The sequence below is a fragment of the Myxocyprinus asiaticus genome, chromosome 5 (assembly GCF_019703515.2).
Source record: "Myxocyprinus asiaticus isolate MX2 ecotype Aquarium Trade chromosome 5, UBuf_Myxa_2, whole genome shotgun sequence".
Classification (NCBI taxonomy): Eukaryota; Metazoa; Chordata; class Actinopteri; order Cypriniformes; family Catostomidae; genus Myxocyprinus; species Myxocyprinus asiaticus.
The window spans coordinates 31,181,208-31,187,207 of NC_059348.1; the positions used below are offsets into that span (position 1 = coordinate 31,181,208).

At 43.2% G+C, this 6,000-nt stretch overlaps 1 long non-coding RNA gene across 1 annotated transcript in view; it reads right to left on the bottom strand.

Annotated features, from left to right (window-relative positions):
- The window catches only part of LOC127440494 (uncharacterized), a 58,920-nt gene extending 53,292 nt beyond the window's left edge, over window positions 1–5,628 (bottom strand). The window contains exon 1 of the long non-coding RNA XR_007897139.1: window positions 5,224–5,628. This is a non-coding gene — a long non-coding RNA (uncharacterized LOC127440494). The remainder of the gene's footprint in view (window positions 1–5,223) is intronic.
- Between the last annotated feature and the right edge of the window lie 372 nt (window positions 5,629–6,000).

Below are 6,000 nucleotides of genomic sequence, written 5' to 3' on the forward strand. Positions count from 1 at the left end.
CATATGTCCCTGGTCTGTCCAGATGTTGCAGGATATGATGCAATCCCATGTTGACTGCATCATCCACAGACCTGTTCGCTTGATAAGCAAATTGAAAGGAATCTAGAAAGGTCCAGTGATGTCCTTCAGGTGGGCCAACACCAGTCTCTCAAATGATTTCATGACCACAGATGTCAGGGCGACAGGTCTGTAGTCATTAAGTCCTGTGATTTTTGGTTTCTTTGGGACAGAAACCTTATACCGAAAGATCTTTATGTCACCAACTTAATCCTCCAAATTGTTCCTGAAAGAACAGGACACAGTGGTAGAAATCACATGATTTCAACACTGCAACAGAAATAATGGATACCTGGTGCCAAATCAGCAATCAGAAAAATGCTTGCAAGTTGTGTTATTTGTCGTCGTTTACATTCTTCCACAGGAAAACAACTAATTGCAGACTTACCATCAGACCGAGTGTTGCCAGACGATCCACCTTTTGAAGATTACTTTGGACCATTAAACGTGGAAGAGCCCATGTCAAGAAATATGGTGTTATCTTCACTTGCTTAGCAATTTGTGCAGTGCACATCGAAGTTGCTTCTTCATTGGACACTGATTCCTGTATAAAAGCTATGCACTGATTTGTAGCCAGAAGGGGGCAGGTGAAATTTCTCAGGTCAGACAATGGGACCAATTTTGTAGCTGCTGAGCGCGAGTTAAGACAATCCATTAAACAATGGAACAACCAAAGGATTCAGGACCATCTCAGTCAGCAAGGAATTAAGTGGGTTTTTAATCCTCCCACTGGGTCTCACCATGGCGGGGCATGGGAGAGATTGATATGCTCAATAAGAAAGATCCATAATGCTACAATCAGAGAACAAATTCTTGATGAGGAATGCCTTCAAACAGTTTTCTGTGAAGCAGAGGCTATAATCAACAGTCGTCCAATCACAGTAGCATCAAGTGACGTAAATGATTTGGAAGCTTTGACCCCGAACCATTTGTTGTTACTCAAGTCATTGCCTCCAGGACTGTTTGACAAAGACGACCTGTATTCTAGACGCAGATGGAAACAGGTTCAGTACGTTTCTGATCTGTTCTGGAAACGTTGGTGTCGTGAATACTTACCGCAGTTGCAACAGAGACAAAAGTGGAATAACACAACAAGAAACTTCTCTGTTGGAGATATTGTTCTGGTAGTCGATGACTCCACCCCTAGAAATTCATGGGTGTTAGCAGGACAGCCCTCAGGTGCTGCATATGTCGTTGCCAATCATTACTGTAAATGATGATGTCATCCAGATAGGCAGCAGCATATGCAGCGTGTGAGTGGAGGATTCTGTACATGAGCCGCTGAAACGTAGCTGGGGCCCCAAACAAAACAAACTGAACAGAAGAGCAATAAATTGGTGTAAGCTGGATGGAGTGAAAAATGCCATTTTTTCACTGGACATGGGAGTCAAGAGGATCTGGCAATATCCTTTTTCAAATCCAGTGTTGAATAAAAGCGAGCTGCGCCTAACCAATTTAGCAATTCGGCAGTACGGGGTATTTGATACCTGTCAAATTTAGACACCGCGTTGACTTTTCTATAATTCACACAGAACCGGACTGAGCCATCGCTCTTAGGAACCAGAAGCACTGGGCTGGCCCAGTCACTGTGGGATTCTTCTATTACCCCCATATACAGCATGGCCTTTAATTCTTCCCGAACCACTTCTTTTTTGTACTCGGGTAATCGTTAGGGATGACTGCGTACCACTACCCCTGGGGTTGTTTCGATATGGTGCTCTATGAGATTTGTATGACCGGGAAGAGCGCTCAGCAGCTACAAAATTGGTCCCATTGTCTGACCTGAGAAATTTCACCTACCCCCTTCTGGCTACGTCAGAGAATTCTCCTTGCAACCTGGCAACCTCCATGACTTGGGATGGTGAGAGGTGGTCTCCACAAATGACTGGGGTGACTCGATCGGTGGCTTTTAAGTTCACCTCCCGTCCAAGCTCCTGCCTCTCTGGAACAACTTTTGCCAAAGTTACGGGCACTGCCTCTCTCCAAGGTTTTAGGAGGTTGAGGTGGTAAATCTGACGTACTCTGCCTCTATCCGTTTGTTTCACTCATAATCGATTCCCCCAACTCGCCGTGTGACCTCAAAGGGTCCTTGCCACTTGTCGAGTAATTTAGAGCTCGATGTGAGGAGCAATACAAGGACTTTATTTCCCGGTGTAAACTCCCATAGTCATGTACCCCTATTATACAGCCGGCTTTGATGTTCTTGAGCCTGGAGCAAATTCTCCTGTGTTAATTTCCCCAGTTTTTCTCTAAGGTCAAGATTGTATTGAATTTAGTTTTTGCTGTTTGAAGGTCCCTCCTCCCAATTTTCCCATAGGACGTTGAGCATTCTGCGCAGTAGACGCCCATACAATAATTAAAATGGGGAGAACCCCGTGGAGGCTTGCGGGACCTCTCGCAATGCAATTAATAGGGGCTTGAGCCACTTGTCCCAATTTCGAGCATCTTCATGAACTAACTTAGGAATCATATTATTTAATGTCTGATTAAATCGTTCGACCAAGCTGTCCGTTTGGGGGTGGTAAATGCTGGTCCGAACCGATTTAATCCCAAATAATTCATACAGTTTGCGTAGTGTGCGTGACATGAACACAGTGCCCTGATCAGTGAGGATTTCTTTCAGAATCCCCACTCGGGAGATAACTCTAAATAGTGCCTCCGCAACACTTCGTGCTGAAATGTTGCGCAGAGGCACTGCTTCCGGATATCGCATTGCGTAGTCCACCAGAACCAACACAAAGCGATGCCCATGTGCCGTCTGCTCTAATGGCCCGACGAGGTCCATACCAATTTTTTCGAAGGGGACCTCGATCAACAGAAGGGGGCACAATGGAGCTCTTGGGTTGGCCGGCAGATTCACCAGCTGACATTCATGGCATGCTGCACACCACCTGCAAACATCCCCATGAATGCAAGGCCACAGAAATGGGCCATTAGAAGGTTCAGTGTTTTTTTTTTCCTGCCCTAGGTGACCCACCATCTGATTATAATGAGCTGTCTGGAATAACGTTTCTCAATGGCTCTACAGTATTGACAATTGGGTTGTATCCTCATCACACCCGTCACTCGATACAACCGATCCTTGATTATCGTAAAATACGGGTATGAAAGTGCAATGTCTGGCTGGAGGCATTGATCATTGATCACTCTCACTTGGTTAAAGGCGTGCCTAAGGGTCTCGTCTCGCGTCTGCTCCAGAGGGAAATTCCCTTGAACACTCACTGGTATCCTGTACGTCCCTGCTCAATCGGTTGCAGCCTGAGGCACATTAGGGACCCGTTTCTGGGGTGCAGGTACAAGAAAAGGGGAAGAGGAGGGGGAAGGACGAGAGGAGAGAAAGCTAGAGAGGGGGCTCACCGGCCCCCAGGTACACCGCCAAATGGTCCTCAGCCAGCTAGATTGCCTCCGTCAGCAACAGAGCATGTGAGAGGAGCAGAGCATTGAGTGGAGCAGTGATAATTCCACCTGAACGGAGAGCGCCTTTTTCAAGATTCCACTCCGCTCTCTCAGGCCGCTCAGTGCCGCTCGCTCAACCCAGAATGGGAATCTGCAAAATAAGCAATAGGCCTGAGATTATGGAGATTGTTTTAGTGAAGTTGCAAACCTTATAGCTTAAATAAATGCAAAGTATAAATCAAAGTTAATAATGAGGAAATCAAAAGGTGGAGAGACCATGAGAATTAGCAAAGATTCCTTTTGGAATTGTACGCGTCACATTGCCAGAGAGCACGAGGATGTGCTACGTGAACATGTTAGTGCAGCAAAAGGTGAGCTAGTAGGCTGCACTACCATTCGACAATAAATTAATAGATAAGTAAGGTATCTTGTTGTTTTGCCATCATGTCAGTGCAGCTGCTAGCTAGATGCAGGGTTACGAACATTAGAGCACCCTCAATTGAATATGTAAGCTTAATAATTAATAAACATTTTTCCTTGAATCCCGTCGAACACACACACACACACACACACACACACACACACACACACACACACAAAATGTGTAGGGCTTTACTGGTTGTTTAGATCAGTGTTACATCAGAAATAATTAATAATTATTTCTGTAGTTATTAACTAATATTTTAATTAATTAATTGGATCTAACTCATTAAAACCTCATATGGGACAGTAAATGTCGTGTGCTACGTTTAGGAGCAAGTTTGGTTATTAGCAATAATTAATAATTATCAAAGATAGTTATTAATTATTAAAATCAATAGAACATTGATTAGAATCAATGTTAGCTTTTTTAAATCCTTTAAATCAACAGTTATCAAAGATAATCGTTAATTGTTAACATCGATGAAACATTAATTAAAATTAATACTAGCTTATTGATCATTCATATTCAATCATCCAAGATAATTATCAATTATCATAAATCAATAGAATATTAATAAGGATTAACATTGACGGGGCACCACCCTGAAATCAGGGACTAATAACCGAATATTAAAACAGTCTCAATATTAGATTTTTTTCTTAGGAAAATCGACATCCGAAGAATATAGATTTTCGGGAAAAAAAAACAATGAATGAAGGTTTGAATCTGAGCACTGACATCCCGTCAGCATGACACAGGTGTATGCAAAACAAACCAAAACACTTCTCTTTGTAATATAAACAAAGTTTATTTATGCAGTAATATCAATTAATAATTAATACAATGCAGTCAATAAACTTCCGACTTACAACTACAAACTAAACAGTGACATGATTAGATATGGAAATAAAAATAATCCTATAACACATAAGGTGTGTGTGTGACAGTGTGTGTGTGTGTGTCAGTGTGGTTAGTAAGAGAGAGAGAGAGAGAGAGAGAGAGAGAGATGATTAAGTGACAGCCCGAAAGCTGATTTCGCAATAGCTGGAGAGAAAGCAGCTCTTAGTTCATCACTCAGAGACACGGTTTTACGAGCGGGGCTCGTAAAAGTCCTGCATTATTTGACTCTAATGGATGAACTCAGTTTGTCTCACCCGTGATGGCGAAAATGCACAACAATCCAATTTGGTTGGACCACAATACAGCAAAACAAATTTGTGATAATTAATACCCTGAGTATTAATAATGAGCGGACATGGCGGTCCATAAACTGTACAAGCAAAACCTTGAAACACAAGAATAACACGCTATAATATTCTATCTCTGCCCAGACATAAACCTCTTACTTGAATCGCATGAGGACACAGGTAGAATGTGTTTTCCTCCGTCCTTTAACTTTGACCCTGTTCCTTGAGGCTCGGGTGATGACGGGAGGCCGTTTCCTCGCTCTGTCGGCGGGCGGTACAGCTGTTGATTGTCAGCGGGCGGTACGGCTGTTGATTCTCGGCGGGCTGGCGGAGAACTCAGAAATGTCGACTTGATTGAAGATGGAAGAGAAATCTTTAATCTCTTCACTTCTGTAGGCCAACGGATGAAGATGCGAATTGCTCGGCGGTCTCCTTCGGATCTGTTAGAGTGTTCGGTTGAACACAGAGTAATCTCAACTCGTCCAGCGAGATGGAGATTGTATGGCTACAGTTTCAAGATGGACATTACTTCCTTATGCCACGAGGTTGCACCGGAGAGCAGCAAGAAGCTACGTCCGTATTCGGTGAACGAAGTTGCTGGAAGCGAATTCTGGACGCATTTCAGAATTATTTGAACTCCTGATGATGTCATGTTTGAGGGACGTTCTGTTGTGTGCCTCATCCAATAGGAGTTGAGAGCTCGATCCTTTAGTGAGCAAGGCTTCCTGGATTTGTAGTCTGTTTTGGACTCCCTATGTTTGATTTTGGCACGATTTTTATCAGTAAAATATACGACATGGAATGTGTGGGGGCTGAGTTAGGTTTTACGACTGTTAGGCCTGCCTTTGTCTTCTATCTGAATACATGAGGCCCAACAAATGTTTAAAACAAATTAAATACTACAGTACATGTATACTAAATTCAGAACACCTATCC